Below are 17249 nucleotides of genomic sequence, written 5' to 3'. Positions count from 1 at the left end.
AGACAGACAAATATCTGATGCCTAAATGCCAGGAACGAGAGCCTGTGAAATCATCACACAGGGCGCACTGAGAGCAAGCAGGAAGGAAGCCAAGGCATTGTAATCCATTTTTCGCCTGAGGCAAAAAATATGTTTTGCGCAACAATGCTTCGAGTGGAATGAGAAATGTTGAGGGGTTGTGTATTTTGAGCAGGATTTGATTGTTTTCCGCTAAAATGGGCTCGTCCGGGATTTGAACCCGGGACCTCTCGCACCCTAAGCAAGAATTATACCCCTAGACCAACGAGCCTGGGCACAGAAATGCAACGGCTCCGACCCTGCTCGGAGGTTTGGTGACAGAGAGTGGGAGACTACATCCCAAAGCAAGAAACTGCACATGGTGCTCTCTTCTGCAGTACGACTAGAGTCATTTGCATGGTCTTCATCGAACATGACATAAAAAGCCTCTATCCTTTAGACATTTTGGCCCAGATTTACAAGAAAATGACTAAGCGCGACACTGTGCCAAATTTGCAAGCCCCACGCGCCCTCATTTTCAAAATGCAGGGAAGCGCCGTATTTAGTAGAATACAGCGCACCCCTGTGCTTCCCCCTGCGCCAGCTCTAAATTAGCTGCTGAGCGCCAATGCAGCCGTTCTTGCACCATGGTACAAGGATGACTGCGTTGAGGGGGAAATTGTTTTTGTACAGGAAGGGACACCTTCCTGCCCAAAAAAAAAAAATTCAATGGTGATTTGCTCTTACTTCAATGTGTGCTGCAGAATGCATCACACATAGAAAGAGCAAAAACAAGGAGAAATGAAAACATTTCTCCTCAGTGCGCCACTCTAACAACACCCCTGGGATGGCGTTGGATTTTGACGCTGACGCAGATTTACGCCAACTCCTAAATCTGGAGCAGCATCAAAATGCTATGGTGTTGCTGTGGCACACTCCCAACAACACCCATTGCACGCCCCTTCCAGGGAACGCGCTGCGTGCTAAGGGGCCGTATTTACAAGGTGGTGTTAAGCCACAAAAAGTGGCTGAACGCCATCTTGTAAATACCGTGCAGTGCATAGTGCCACCGGGGCGTCACTAAAAGTGATGCTCCGGTGGCGATAGGGCCTTGTAAGTCTGGCACTTTATTTGCTCAAGGTGTGTGTTCTTGGTGAGGGCGGGAAAGCTATTTTCGCTCTCGTACCTTCCTTCCTTGGCTGGCTTGAATGCTGTAGGCTCAGGCTTCATTGCAAAGGTCAAACAGTGAGCAACTGACTGCCGTAACTCCTCTTGGTGAGCTGTGACAGATGCCCCAGGAGCGTAGTACCTCACGATGGTGAGGGATAGACACAGTCTCTTTTATCTCAGCTTGCCTGTCAGGTGAGGCAGGAAATGCAAATACTGTGAAAAAGCCCAGCGACTCGAACCAGGGACCTTTCGCATGTGAGGTGCGCATGATAACCACTACACTACACAAACAGACACACTTGCCGGCTTGCTTCATGTGGCTATGCATTGTACTGGAACCACCACACTATGGAAACAGACACACCTGCTTGCTTTATGTGGCTATGCATTGGACTGGGATGCAAGGATGAGGGCCAATGTTCATGACGCTCAAAGCTGAGCCTTCCGGAACACGATCTCTTCCCTTGGAAGAAAGGAACTGGGATCACTTTCATTCCAAGAGGTGATTTCAGAACTGGACCCGAAATTACCATGGAGAAGCACTGTGCATTTAATATTCCTACGAGCACTGCTGCTCCAGCAGAGAAAAGCAGTTGCAAAGAAATCTCGCATACCTTCATGATGCTGAACCGTCTCGTCGCCAGTATAAAGCATGTATTGCATTGCAACATGACATCTTACAAGAGTGAAAAGCAGAAATACTACTGTTTAAAACACAGACTGAACCTATAAAGGTAGGGGTTTGTCTGGGATTTGAACCGAGGTCCTCTCACACCCGAAGCGAGAATCATACCCCTATACCAACTAGACTGCCGCTGCATAGTCATTTGAAACATCTTCTGAAGCGTCTTTCAGAAAAGCAGGGCCATTTGGAGGCTCTCTCTCTCTAAGCGTGCCATAGCAATTGATGTTTTCTGTCAAGGATTTTTTGTTTGTCTCTAGCAAGGCAAGAGGTAGTCAAAATGCCCTGTGCCAGTGAGCCGAACTAGGGCACTGATGTGAAAAGCAGACCCTTTCTGGTAGTTGTAACCCGCTGCAAGTCATGGACCCTTGCACCTTAGACTTCCCAACCAGAAGCACTGATGGGCCTGCTAGCTCTTGAGACAGAGGAGCATGCCTCTTGGATACAAGCACACTTGCTCGATCAGCGCTCGATCAGGCGAGATTTATATTAGTGGCTCATAGGCCTGAAACACTCACGTGGGAGACGCAGGGTGGCTGATTTCCCGGAATGGCCCTTGATGGGGAAATCACCTCCTTTCCCCCGCCTCATTTCAGAATTGTGTGCTAGTCGCAAGACAGTGTTCAGGGGTTCATGGGTACTGCCTACTCCCAGCTGCCTCTCTGTCTTCTTCATGTAAATTGCAAGTCACGAGGAGGCACCATTGCCAATATGCTACGCCCACCTAACCAAGAAACCTAGTTTGAGCTTGTCTGCCTGTGTTGTTGCAGGGGCAGTGTCTTCTTTGCCCAAAAGGTGGCAGGAGAGCCTCACTTCAAACGATAGAATCAACTGCTTAAGTAGAAACCAGCATGGTAGTTACTGTCATAAAGTGCAGCTCTAACAGAAGGTGTGCCTGAGACGCCCCTTCCAGTAATACACAGAATTTTGATTGAGGGCCCAGCCGATGGGTTGGTGGATTTCTCCTCACATGCCACAGCAGCTTCCAAAGATAGTGGTGTGAGGAGCTGGCTCTGCAAGCAGAGCAAGATTTAAGGGAAGAAAATACACATGTCAGAAGTGGGATTTGAACCCACGCCTCCATGAAGAGACCAGAAGGCTCAGCTTCACTGAAGATCAAGCTCTCTTGAGTCTGGCGCCTTAGACCACTCGGCCATCCTGACAGCCAAAACAGTGTGCAGGTCGGACTCTTCAGTCTGCACTTGTTGATGCTGCCGCTTGCAATGTTCCTATCAAAGTCACAGCTTTAAAGGCCCCACAATATAACATGGCCAAGAAAAAAAAAAAAAAACAGAACAAGAAACAATGCACATGCACGACCACCGAGGGATGCAGATAACTTTTTAGCGTCCTGCAATAGTAAAGCACGTTTTACACAGGTCACAAGTTTTTAAAGGTCATTTCTGTCTAAGTGTGCATTGAGAGAGACTGAGTTTTTAGGGAGCAAACACAAAAGCTGCTGTTTCCAAGTGTTTCTGCCCAGTCTCGAAACGGGGACCTTTCACGTGTGAGGCGAACGTGATAACCACTACACTACAGAAACAAGCTTGCTGGTTTGACTGAAGGAGCACAGTTCCCCTCATATGTTTGCACGATTTCCTCTATACTTTATCAGCAGTTGCTCGGAATGCGAGGGGTAAGTGTGAAAATTGCAGCGGTGTCAGCCAGCATGCATACACTCAGACGTCCTGAAAAATCCCACAGCTGCGGGCAGAGACAGACAAATATCTGATGCCTAAATGCCAGGAACGAGTGCCTGTGAAATCATCACACAGGGCGCACTGAGAGCAAGCAGGAAGGAAGCCAAGGCATTGTAATCCATTTTTCGCATGAGGCAAAAAATATGTTTTGCGCAACAATGCTTCGAGTGGAATGAGAAATGTTGAGGGGTTGTGTATTTTGAGCAGGATTTGATTGTTTTCCGCTAAAATGGGCTCGTCCAGGATTTGAACCCGGGACCTCTCGCACCCTAAGCGAGAATCATACCCCTAGACCAACAAGCATGGGCACAGAAATGCAACGGCTCCGACCCTGCTCGGAGGGTTGGTGACAGAGAGTGGGAGACTACATCCCAAAGCAAGAAACTGCACATGGTGCTCTCTTCTGCAGTACGACTAGAGTCATTTGCATGGTCTTCATCGAACATGACATAAAAAGCCTCTATCCTTTAGACATTTTGGCCCAGATTTACAAGAAAATGACGGAGCGCGACGCTGTGCCAAATTTGCAAGCCCCACGCAACGTCATTTTCAAAATGCAGGGAAGCGCCGTATTTAGTAGAATACAGCGCACCCCTGTGCTTCCCCCTGCGCCAGCTCTAAATTAGCTGCTGAGCGCCAACGCAGCCGTTCTTGCACCATGGTACAAGGATGACTGCGTTGAGGGGGAAATTGTTTTTGTGCAGGAAGGGACACCTTCCTGCCCCAAAAAAAAATCTTCAATGGTGATTTGCTCTTACTTCTATGTGTGCTGCAGAATGCATCACACACAGAAAGAGCAAAAACAAGGAGAAATGAAAACATTTCTCCTCAGTGCGCCACTCTAACGACACCCCTGGGATGGTGTTGGATTTTGGCGCTGACGCAGATTTACACCAACTCCTAAATCTGGAGCAGCATCAAAATGCTATGGTGTTGCTGTGGCACACTCCCAGCAACACCCATTGCACGCCCCTTCCAGGGAATGCGCTGCGTGCTAAGGGGCCGTATTTACAAGGTGGTGTTAAGCCACAAAAAGTGGCTGAACGCCATCTTGTAAATACCGCGCAGTGCATAGTGCCACTGGGGCATCACTAAAATTGATGCTTCGGTGGCGATAGGGCCTTGTAAGTCTGGCACTTTATTTGCTCAAGGTGTGTGTTCTTGGTGAGGGCAGGAAAGCTAGTTTCGCTCTCGTACCTTCCTTCCTTGGCTGGCTTGAATGCTGTAGGCTCAGGCTTCATTGCAAAGGTCAAACAGTGAGCAACTGACTGCCGTAAGCTGGCGCAACTCCTCTTGGTGAGCTGTGACAGATGCCCCAGGAACGTAGTACCTCACGATGGTGAGGGATAGACACAGTCTCTTTTATCTCAGCTTGCCTGTCAGGTGAGGCAGGAAATGCAAATACTGTGAAAAAGCCCAGCGACTCGAATCAGGGACCTTTCGCATGTGAGGTGCGCATGATAACCACTACACTACACAAACAGACACACTTGCCGGCTTGCTTCATGTGGCTATGCATTGTACTGGAACCACCACACTATGGAAACAGACACACCTGCTTGCTTTATGTGGCTATGCATTGGACTGGGAGGCAAGGATGAGGGCCAATGTTCATGACGCTCAAAGCTGAGCCTTCCGGAACACGATCTCTTCCCTTGGAAGAAAGGAACTGGGATCACTTTCATTCCAAGAGGTGATTTCAGAACTGGACCCGAAATTACCATGGAGAAGCACTGTGCATTTAATGTTCCTACGAGCACTGCTGCTCCAGCACAGAAAAGCAGTTGCAAAGAAATCTTGCATACCTTCATGATGCTGAACCGTCTCGACGCCAGTATAAAGCATTTATTGCATTGCAACATGACATCTTAGAAGAGTGAAAAGCAGAAATACTCCTGTTTAAAACACAGACTGAACCTATAAAGGTAGGGGTTTGTCTGGGATTTGAACCGAGGTCCTCTCACACCCGAAGCGACTGCCGCTGCATAGTCATTTGAAACATCTTCTGAAGCGTCTTTCAGAAAAGCAGGGCCATTTGGAGGCTCTCTCTCTCTAAGCGTGCCATAGCAATTGATGTTTTCTGTCAAGGATTTTTTGTTTGTCTCTAGCAAGGCAAGAGGTAGTCAAAATGCCCTGTGCCAGTGAGCTGAACTAGAGCACTGATGTGAAAAGCAGACCCTTTCTGATAGTTGTAACCTGCTGCAAGTCATGGACCCTTGCACCTTAGACTTCCCAACCAGAAGCACTGAAGGGCCTGCTAGCTCTTGAGCCAGAGGAGCATGCCTCTTGGATTCAAGCACACTTGCTCGATCAGCGCTCGATCAGGCGAGATTTATATTAGTGGCTCATAGGCCTGAAACACACACCTGGGAGACGCAGGGTGGCTGATTTCCCGGAATGGCCCTTGATGAGGAAATCACCTCCTTTCCCCCGCCTCATTTCAGAATTGTGTGCTAGTCGCCAGACAGTGTTCAGGGGTTCATGGGTACTGCCTACTCCCAGCTGCCTCTCTGTCTTCATGTAAATTGCAAGTCACGAGGAGGCACCATTGCCAATATGCTCCGCCCACCTAACCAAGAAACCCAGTTTGAGCTTGTCTGCCTGTGTTGTTGCAGGGGCAGTGTCTTCTTTGCCCAAAAGGTGGCAGGAGAGCCTCACTTCAAACGATAGAATCAACTGATTAAGTAGAAACCAGCATGGTAGTTACTGTCATAAAGTGCATCTCTAACAGAAGGTGTGCCTGAGACACCACTTCCAGTAATACACGGAATTTTGATTGAGGGCCCAGCCGATGGGTTGGTGGAATTCTCCTGACATGCCACAGCAGCTTCCAAAGATAGTGGTGTGAGGAGCTGGCTCTGCAAGCAGAGCAAGATTTAAGGGAAGAAAATACACCTGTCAGAAGTGGGATTTGAACCCACGCCTCCATGAAGAGACCAGAAGGCTCAGCTTCACTGAAAATCAAGCTCTCTTGAGTCTGGCGACTTAGACCACTCGGTCATCCTGACAGCCAAAACAGTGTGCAGGTCTGACTCTTCAGTCTGCACTTGTTGATGCTGCCGCTTGCAATGTTCCTATCAAAGTCACAGCTTTAAAGGCCCCACAATATAATATGGCCAAGAAAAAATTAAAAAAACAGAACAAGAAACAATGCACATGCACGACCACCGAGGGATGCAGATAACTTTTTAGCGTCCTGCAATAGTAAAGCACGTTTTACACAGGTCACAAGTTTTTAAAGGTCATTTCTGTCTAAGTGTGCATTGAGAGAGACTGAGGTTTTAGGGAGCAAACACAAAAGCTGCTGCTGCCAAGTGTTTCTGCCCGGTCTCGAACCGTGGACCTTTCGCGTGTGAGGCGAACGTGAATACCACTACACTACAGAAACAAGCTTGCTGGTTTGACTGAAGGAGCACAGTTCCCCTCATATGTTTGCACGATTTCCTCTATACTTGATCAGCAGTTGCTCGGAATGCGAGGGGTAAGTGTGAAAATTGCAGCGGTGTCAGCCAGCATGCATACACTCAGACGTCCTTAAAAAATCCCACAGCTGCGGGCAGAGACAGACAAATATCTGATGCCTAAATACCAGGAATGAGAGCCTGTGAAATCATCACACAGGGCGCACTGAGAGCAAGCAGGAAGGAAGCCATGCATTGTAATCCATTTTTCGCCTGAGGCAAAAAATATGTTTTGCGCAACAATGCTTCGAGTGGAATGAGAAATGTTGAGGGGTTGTGTATTTTGAGCAGGATTTGATTGTTTTCTGCTAAAATGGGCTCCTCCAGGATTTGAGCCCGGGACCTCTCGCACCCTAAGCGAGAATCATACCCCGAGACCAACGAGCCTGGGCACAGAAACGCAACAGCTCCGACCCTGCTCGGAGGGTTGGTGACAGAGAGTGGGAGACTACATCCCAAAGCAAGAAACTGCACATGGTGCTCTCTTCTGCAGTACGACTAGAGTCATTTGCATGGTCTTCATCGAACATGACATAAAAAGCCTCTATCCTTTAGACATTTTGGCCCAGATTTACAAGAAAATGACTGAGCGCGACGCTGTGCCAAATTTCCAAGCCCCACGCACCGTCATTTTCAAAATGCAGGGAAGCGCCGTATTTAGTAGAATACAGCGCACCCCTGTGCTTCCCCCTGCGCCAGCCCTAAATTAGCTGCTGAGCGCCAACGCAGCCGTTCTTGCACCATGGTACAAGGATGACTGCGTTGAGGGGGAAATTGTTTTTGTGCAGGAAGGGACACCTTCCTGCCCCAAAAAAAAATCTTCAATGGTGATTTGCTCTTACTTCTATGTGTGCTGCAGAATGCATCACACATAGAAAGAGCAAAAACAAGGAGAAATGAAAACATTTCTCCTCAGTGCGCCACTCTAACGACACCCCTGGGATGGCGTTGGATTTTGGCGCTGACGCAGATTTACGCCAACTCCTAAATCTGGAGCAGCATCAAAATGCTATGGTGTTGCTGTGGCACACTCCCAACAACACCCATTGCACGCCCCTTCCAGGGAACGCGCTGCGTGCTAAGGGGCCGTATTTACAAGGTGGTGTTAAGCCACAAAAAGTGGCTGAACGCCATCTTGTAAATACCGCGCAGTGCATAGTGCCACCGGGGCGTCACTAAAAGTGATGCTCCGGTGGCGATAGGGCCTTGTAAGTCTGGCACTTTATTTGCTCAAGGTGTGTGTTCTTGGTGAGGGCAGGAAAGCTATTTTCGCTCTCGTACCTTCCTTCCTTGGCTGGCTTGAAAGCTGTAGGCTCAGGTCAAACAGTGAGCAACTGACTGCCGTAAGCTGGCGCAACTCCTCTTGGTGAGCTGTGACAGATGCCCCAGGAGCGTAGTACCTCACGATGGTGAGGGTTAGACACAGTCTCTTTTATCTCAGCTTGCCTGTCAGGTGAGGCAGGAAATGCAAATACTGTGAAAAAGCCCAGCGACTCGAACCAGGGACCTTTCACATGTGAGGTGCACATGATAACCACTACACTACACAAACAGACACACTTGCTGGCTTGCTTCATGTGGCTATGCATTGTACTGGAACCACCACACTATGGAAACAGACACACCTGCTTTCTTTATGTGGCTATGCATTGGACTGGGATGCAAGGATGAGGGCCAATGTTCATGACGCTCAAAGCTGAGCCTTCCGGAACACGATCTCTTCCCTTGGAAGAAAGGAACTGGGATCACTTTCATTCCAAGAGGTGATTTCAGAACTGGACCCGAAATTACCATGGAGAAGCACTGTGCATTTAATGTTCCTACGAGCACTGCTGCTCCAGCACAGAAAAGCAGTTGCAAAGGAATCTCGCATACCTTCATGATGCTGAACCGTCTCGACGCAAGTATAAAGCATGTATTGCATTGCAACATGACATCTTACAAGAGTGAAAAGCAGAAATACTCCTGTTTAAAACACAGACTGAACCTATAAAGGTAGGGGTTTGTCTGGTATTTGAACCGAGGTCCTCTCACACCCGAAGCGAGAATCATACCCCTATACCAACAAGTCTGCCGCTGCATAGTCATGTGAAACATCTTCTGAAGCGTCTTTCAGAAAAGCAGGGCCACTTGGAGGCTCTCTCTCTAAGCGTGCCATAGCAATTGATGTTTTCTGTCAAGGATTTTTTGTTTGTCTCTAGCAAGGCAAGAGGTAGTCAAAATGCCCTGTGCCAGTGAGCTGAACTAGGGCACTGATGTGAAAAGCAGACCCTTTCTGGTAGTTGTAACCCGCTGCAAGTCATGGACCCTTGCACCTTAGACTTCCCAACCAGAAGCACTGAAGGGCCTGCTAGCTCTTGAGCCAGAGGAGCATGCCTCTTGGATTCAAGCACACTTGCTCGATCAGCGCTCGATCAGGCGAGATTCATATTAGTGGCTCATAGGCCTGAAACACTCACCTGGGAGAGGCAGGGTGGCTGATTTCCCAGAATGGCCCTTGATGGGGAAATCACAACCTTTCCCCCGCCTCATTTCAGAATTGTTTGCTAGTCGCAAGACAGTGTTCAGGGGTTCATGGGTACTGCCTACTCCCAGCTGCCTCTCTGTCTTCTTCATGTAAATTGCAAGTCACGAGGAGGCACCATTGCCAATATGCTCCGCCCACCTAACCAAGAAACCCAGTTTGAGCTTGTCTGCCTGTGTTGTTGCAGGGGCAGTGTCTTCTTTGCCCAAAAGGTGGCAGGAGAGCCTCACTTCAAACGATAGAATCAACTGCTTAAGTAGAAACCAGCATGGTAGTTACTGTCATAAAGTGCAGCTCTAACAGAAGGTGTGCCTGAGACGCCCCTTCCAGTAATACACGGAATTTTGATTGAGGGCCCAGCCGATGGGTTGGTGGATTTCTCCTCACATGCCACAGCAGATTCCAAAGATAGTGGTGTGAGGAGCTGGCTCTGCAAGCAGAGCAAGATTTAAGGGAAGAAAATACACCTGTCAGAAGTGGGATTTGAACCCACGCCTCCATGAAGATACCAGAAGGCTCAGCTTCACTGAAGATCAAGCTCTCTTGAGTCTGGCGCCTTAGACCACTCGGCTATCCTGACAGCCAAGACAGGGTGCAGGTCAGACTCTTCAGTCTGTACTTGTTGATGCTGCCGCTTGCAATGTTCCTATCAAAGTCACAGCTTTAAAGGCCCCACAATATAACATGGCCAAGAAAAAAAAAAAAAAACAGAACAAGAAACAATGCACATGCACGACCACCAAAGATGCAGATAACTTTTTAGCGTCCTGCAATAGTAAAGCACGTTTTACACAGGTCACAAGTTTTTAAAGGTCATTTCTGTTTAAGTGTGCATTGAGAGAGACTGAGGTTTTAGGGAGCAAACACAAAAGCTGCTGCTGCCAAGTGTTTCTGCCCGGTCTCGAACCGGGGACCTTTCGCGTGTGAGGCGAAACAAGCTTGCTGGCTTGACTGAAGGAGCACAGTTCCCCTCATATGTTTGCACGATTTCCTCTATACTTGATCAGCAGTTGCTCGGAATGCGAGGGGTAAGTGTGAAAATTGCAGCGGTGTCAGCCAGAATGCAAACACTCAGACGTCCTGAAAAATCCCACAGCTGCGGGCAGAGACAGACAAATATCTGATGCCTAAATGCCAGGAACGAGAGCCTGTGAAATCATCACACAGGGCGCACTGAGAGCAAGCAGGAAGGAAGCCAAGGCATTGTAATCCATTTTTCGCCTGAGGCAAAAAATATGTTTTGCGCAACAATGCTTCGAGTGGAATGAGAAATGTTGAGGGGTTGTGTATTTTGAGCAGGATTTGATTGTTTTCCGCTAAAATGGGTTCATCCGGGATTTGAACACGGGACCTCTCGCACCCTAAGCGAGAATCATACCCCTAGACAAACGAGCCTGGGCACAGAAACGCAACGGCTCCAACCCTGCTCGGAGGGTTGGTGACAGAGAGTGGGAGACTACATCCCAAAGCAAGAAACTGCACATGGTGCTCTCTTCTGCAGTACGACTAGAGTCATTTGCATGGTCGTCATCGAACATGACATAAAAAGCCTCTATCCTTTAGACATTTTGGCCCAGATTTACAAGAAAATTACTGAGCGCGACGCTGTGCCAAATTTGCAAGCCCCACGCGCCGTCATTTTCAAAATGCAGGGAAGCGCCGTATTTAGTAGAATACAGCGCACCCCTGTGCTTCCCCCTGCGCCAGCTCTAAATTAGCTGCTGAGCGCCAACGCTGCCGTTCTTGCACCATGGTACAAGGATGACTGCGTTGAGGGGGAAATTGTTTTTGTGCAGGAAGGGACACCTTCCTGCCCAAAAAAAAAATCTTCAATGGTGATTTGCTCTTACTTCTATGTGTGCTGCAGAATGCACCACACATAGAAAGAGCAAAAACAAGGAGAAATGAAAACATTTCTCCTCTGTGCGCCACTCTAACGACACCCCTGGGATGGCGTTGGATTTTGGCGCTGACGCAGATTTACGCCAACTCCTAAATCTGGATCAGCATCAAAATGCTATGGTGTTGCTGTGGCACACTCCCAGCAACACCCATTGCACGCCCCTTCCAGGGAACGCGCTGCGTGCTAACGGGCCGTATTTACAAGGTGGTGTTAAGCCACAAAAAGTGGCTGAACGCCATCTTGTAAATACCGCGCAGTGCATAGTGCCACCGGGGCGTCACTAAAAGTGATGCTCCAGTGGCGATAGGGCCTTGTAAGTCTGGCACTTTATTTGCTCAAGGTGTGTGTTCTTGGTGAGGGCTGGAAAGCTATTTTCGCTCTCATACCTTCCTTCCTTGGCTGGCTTGAATGCTGTAGGCTCAGGCTTCATTGCAAAGGTCAAACAGTGAGCAACTGACTGCCGTAAGCTGGCGCAACTCCTCTTGGTGAGCTGTGACAGATGCCCCAGGAGCGTAGTACCTCACGATGGTGAGGGATAGACACAGTCTCTTTTATCTCAGCTTGCCTGTCCGTTGAGGCAGGAAATGCAAATAGTGTGAAAAAGCCCAGCGACTCGAACCAGGGACTTTTCGCATGTGAGGTGCGCATGATAACCACTACACTACACAAACAGACACACTTGCCGGCTTGCTTCATGTGGCTATGCATTGTACTGGAACCACCACACTATGGAAACAGACACACCTGCTTGCTTTATGTGGCTATGCATTGGACTGGGATGCAAGGATGAGGGCCAATGTTCATGACGCTCAAAGCTGAGCCTTCCGGAACACGATCTCTTCCCTTGGAAGAAAGGAACTGGGATCAATTTCATTCCAAGAGGTGATTTCAGAACTGGACCCGAAATTACCATGGCGAAGCACTGTGCATTTAATGTTCCTACGAGCACTGCTGCTCCAGCACAGAAAAGCAGTTGCAAAGAAATCTCTCATACCTTCATGATGCTGAACCGTCTCGACGCCAGTATAAAGCATGTATTGCATTGCAACATGACATCTTACAAGAGTGAAAAGCAGAAATACTCCTGTTTAAAACACAGACTGAACCTATAAAGGTAGGGGTTTGCCTGGGATTTGAACTGAGGTCCTCTCACACCCGAAGCGAGAATCATACCCCTATACCAACTAGACTGCCGCTGCATAGTCATTTGAAACATCTTCTGAAGCGTCTTTCAGAAAAGCAGGGCCATTTGGAGGCTCTCTCTCTAAGCGTGCCATAGCAATTGATGTTTTCTGTCAAGGATTTTTTGTTTATCTCTAGCAAGGCAAGAGGTAGTCAAAATGCCCTGTGTCAGTGAGCTGAACTAGAGCAGTGATGTGAAAAGCAGACCCTTTCTGGTAGTTATAACCCGCTGCAAGTCAAGGACCCTTGCACCTTAGACTTCCCAACCAAAAGCACTGAAGGGCCTGCTAGCTCTTGAGCCAGAGGAACATGCCTCTTGGATTCAAGCACACTTGATCGATCAGCGGTCGATCAGGAGAGATTTATATTAGTGGCTCATAGGCCTGAAACACTCACCTGGGAGACGCAGGGTGGCTGATTTCCCGGAATGGCCCTTGATGGGGAAATCACCTCCTTTCCCCCGCCTCATTTCAGATTTGTTTGCTAGTAGCAAGACAGTGTTCAGGGGTTCATGGGTACTGCCTACTCCCAGCTGCCTCTCTGTCTTCTTCATGTAAATTGCAAGTCACGAGGAGGCACCATTGCCAATATGCTCCGCCCACCTAACCAAGAAACCCAGTTTGAGCTTGTCTGCCTTTGTTGTTGCAGGGGCAGTGTCTTCTTTGCCCAAAAGGTGGCAGGAGAGCCTCACTTCAAACGATAGAATCAACTGCTTAAGTAGAAACCAGCATAGTAGTTACTGTCATAAAGTGCAGCTCTAACAGAAGGTGTGCCTGAGACGCCCCTTCCAGTAATACACGGAATTTTGATTGAGGGCCCAGCCGATGGGTTGGTGGATTTCTCCTCACATGCCACAGCAGCTTCCAAAGATAGTGGTGTGAGGAGCTGGCTCTGCAAGCAGAGCAAGATTTAAGGGAAGAAAATACACCTGTCAGAAGTGGGATTTGAACCCACGCCTCCATGAAGAGACCAAAAGGCTCAGCTTCACTGAAGATCAAGCTCTCTTGAGTCTGGCACCTTAGAGCACTCGGCCATCCTGACAGCCAAAACAGTGTGCAGGTCGGACTCTTCAGTCTGCACTTGTTGATGCTGCCGCTTGCAATGTTCCTATCAAAGTCACAGCTTTAAAGGCCCCACAATATAACATGGCCAAGAAAAAAAAAAAAAACTGAACAAGAAACAATGCACATGCACGACCACCGAGGGATGCAGATAACTTTTTAGCGTCCTGCAATAGTAAAGCACATTTTACACAGGTCACAAGTTTTTAAAGGTCATTTCTGTCTAAGTGTGCATTGAGAGAGACTGAGGTTTTAGGGAGCAAACACAAAAGCTGCTGCTGCCAAGTGTTTCTGCCCGGTCTCGAACCGGGGACCTTTCGCGTGTGAGGCAAACGTGATAACCACTACACTACAAAAACAAGCTTGCTGGCTTGACTGAAGGAGCACAGTTCCCCTCATATGTTTGCACGATTTCCTCTATACTTGATCAGCAGTTGCTCGGAATGCGAGGGGTAAGTGTGAAAATTGCAGCGGTGTCAGCCAGCATGCATACACTCAGACGTCCTGAAAAATCCCACAGCTGTGGGCAGAGACAGACAAATATTTGATGCCTAAATGCCAGGAACGAGAGCCTGTGAAATCATCACACAGGGCGCACTGAGAGCAAGCAGGAAGGAAACCAAGGCATTGTAATCCATTTTTCGCCTGAGGCAAAAAATATGTTTTGCGCAACAATGCTTCGAGTGGAATAAGAAATGTTGAGGGGGTGTGTATTTTGAGCAGGATTTGATTGTTTTCCGCTAAAACGGGCTCGTCCGGGATTTGAACCCTGGACCTCTCGCACCCTAAGCGAGAATCATACCCCTAGACCAACGAGCCTGGGCACAAAAATTCAACGGCTCCGACCCTGCTCGGAGGGTTGGTGGAAGAGAGTGGGAGACTACATCCCAAAGCAAGAAAGTGCACATGGTGCTCTCTTCTGCAGTACGACTAGAGTCATTTGCATGGTCTTCATCGAACATGACATAAAAAGCCTCTATCCTTTAGACATTTTGGCCCAGATTTACAAGAAAATGACTGAGCGCGACGCTGTGCCAAATTTGCAAGCCCCACGCGCCTTCATTTTCAAAATGCAGGGAAGCGCCGTATTTAGTAGAATACAGCGCACCCCTGTGCTTCCCCCTGCGCCAGCTCTAAATTAGCTGCTGAGCGCCAACGCAGCCGTTCTTGCACCATGGTACAAGGATGACTGCGTTGAGGGGGAAATTGTTTTTGTGCAGGAAGGGACACCTTCCTGCCCAAAAAAAAAATCTTCAATGGTGATTTGCTCTTACTTCTATGTGTGCTGCAGAATGCATCACACATAGAAAGAGCAAAAACAAGGAGAAATGAAAACATTTCTCCTCAGTGCGCCACTCTAACGACACCCCTGGGATGGCGTTGGATTTTGGCGCTGACGCAGATTTACGCCAACTCCTAAATCTGGAGCAGCATCAAAATGCTATGGTGTTGCTGTGGCACACTCCCAGCAACACCCATTGCACGCCCCTTCCAGGGAACGAGCTGCGTGCTAAGGGGCCGTATTTACAAGGTGGTGTTAAGCCACAAAAAGTGGCTGAACGCCATCTTGTAAAGAACGCGCAGTGCATAGTGCCACCGGGGCGTCACTAAAAGTGATGCTCCGGTGGCGATAGGGCCTTGTAAGTCTGGCACATTATTTGCTCAAGGTGTGTGTTCTTGGTGAGGGCAGGAAAGCTATTTTCGCTCTCGTACCTTCCTTCCTTCGATGGCTTGAATCCTGTAGGCTCAGGTTTCATTGCAAAGGTCAAACAGTGAGCAACTGACTGCCGAAAGCTGGCGCAACTCCTCTTGGTGAGCTGTGACAGATGCCCCAGGAGCGTAGTACCTCACGATGGTGAGGGATAGACACAGTCTCTTTTATCTCAGCTTGCCTGTCAGGTGAGGCAGGAAATGCAAATACTGTGAAAAAGCCAAGCGACTCGAACGAGGGACCTTTCGCATGTGAGGTGCGCATGATAACCACTACACTACACAAACAAACACACTTGCTGGCTTGCTTCATGTGGCTATGCATTGTACTGGAACCACCACACTATGGAAACAGACACACCTGCTTGCTTTATGTGGCTATGCATTGGACTGGGATGCAAGGATGAGGGCCAATGTTCATGATGCTCAAAGCTGAGCCTTCCGGAACACAATCTCTTCCCTTGGAAGAAAGGAACTGGGATCACTTTCATTCCAAGAGGTGATTTCAGAACTGGACCCGAAATTACCATGGAGAAGCACTGTGCATTTAATGTTCCTATGAGCACTGCTGCTCCAGCACAGAAAAGCAGTTGCAAAGAAATCTCGCATACCTTCATGATGCTGAACCGTCTCGACGCCAGTATAAAGCATGTATTGCATTGCAACATGACATCTTACAAGAGTGAAAAGCAGAAATACTCCTGTTTAAAACACAGACTGAACCTATAAAGGTAGGGTTTGCCTGGGATTTGAACCGAGGTCCTCTCACACCCGAAGCGAGAATCATACCCCTATACCAACTAGACTGCCGCTGCATAGTCATTTGAAACATCTTCTGAAGCGTCTTTCAGAAAAGCAGGGCCATTTGGAAGCTCTCTCTCTAAGCGTGCCATAGCAATTGATGTTTTCTGTCAAGGATTTTTTGTTTGTCTCTAGCAAGGCAAGAGCTAGTCAAAATGCCCTGTGCCAGTGAGCTGAACTAGGGCACTGATGTGAAAAGCAGACCCTTTCTGGTAGTTGTAACCCGCTGCAAGTCATGGACCCTTGCACCTTAGACTTCCCAACCAGAAGCACTGAAGGGCCTGCTAGCTCTTGAGCCAGAGGAGCATGCCTTTTGGATTCAAGCACACTTGCTCGATCAGCGCTCGATGAGGCGAGATTTATATTAGTGGCTCATAGGCCTGAAACACTCACCTGGGAGACGCAGGGTGGCTGATTTCCCGGAATGGCCCTTGATGGGGAAATCACCTCCTTTCCCCCGCCTCATTTCAGAATTGTTTGCTAGTCGCAAGACAGTGTTCAGGGGTTCATGGGTACTGCCTACTCCCAGCTGCCTCTCTGTCTTCTTCATGTAAATTGCAAGTCACGAGGAGGCACCATTGCCAATATGCTCCGCCCACCTAACCAAGAAACCCAGGGCCATATTTATACTCCGTTTGCGCCGAAATTGCGTCGTTTTTTTTGACGCAATTTCGACGCAAAACTAACGCCAACTAACGCCATATTTATACTATGGCGTTAGAGGCGAATAGCGCCAAAGTTCCCGGAATGTGCGTCATTTTTTAGCGTGAACCCCTTCCTTGCGTTAATGATATGCAAGGGAGGCGTTCCCGTCTAAAAAATGACTCCCAGGCCTTTACGTGGTATTTATACTCCCGGGCAAAAGAGACGCCCGGGAGTTGGCGTGGCAAAAAACGGCGCATTTGCGCCACTTTTTAACGCCTGCTCAGGGCAGGCGTTAAGGGGCCTGTGGGCTCAAAATGAGCCCACAGGTGCCCTCCCATGCCCCCAGGGACCCCCCCTGCCACCCTTGCCCACCCCAGGAGGACACCCAAGGCTGGAGGGACCCACCCCAGGGA

At 48.7% G+C, this 17249-nt stretch overlaps 4 non-coding genes across 4 annotated transcripts; all 4 read right to left on the bottom strand.

The window, feature by feature from the left end:
- Positions 1–2900: 2900 nt before the first annotated feature.
- On the bottom strand, positions 2901–3012 carry TRNAL-CAA (transfer RNA leucine (anticodon CAA)). Its single transcript has 2 exons — positions 2975–3012; positions 2901–2946 (listed from the first exon to the last, which is right to left on the bottom strand). It is a non-coding gene; the product is annotated as a tRNA-Leu (tRNA).
- Positions 3013–6864: 3852 nt separating this feature from the next.
- Positions 6865–6937, bottom strand: TRNAV-CAC (transfer RNA valine (anticodon CAC)). The gene has a single exon. It is a non-coding gene; the product is annotated as a tRNA-Val (tRNA).
- Positions 6938–13966: 7029 nt separating this feature from the next.
- Positions 13967–14039, bottom strand: TRNAV-CAC (transfer RNA valine (anticodon CAC)). Its single transcript has one exon. It is a non-coding gene; the product is annotated as a tRNA-Val (tRNA).
- Positions 14040–14427: 388 nt separating this feature from the next.
- TRNAP-AGG (transfer RNA proline (anticodon AGG)) lies at positions 14428–14499 on the bottom strand. The gene has a single exon. It is a non-coding gene; the product is annotated as a tRNA-Pro (tRNA).
- Between the last annotated feature and the right edge of the window lie 2750 nt (positions 14500–17249).

This window comes from Pleurodeles waltl, unplaced genomic scaffold, assembly GCF_031143425.1.
Source record: "Pleurodeles waltl isolate 20211129_DDA unplaced genomic scaffold, aPleWal1.hap1.20221129 scaffold_91, whole genome shotgun sequence".
Taxonomy (NCBI): domain Eukaryota; kingdom Metazoa; phylum Chordata; class Amphibia; order Caudata; family Salamandridae; genus Pleurodeles; species Pleurodeles waltl.
The sequence above is the reverse complement of the archived record's forward strand: the minus strand, read 5'-3'. Positions and strand labels throughout refer to the sequence as shown.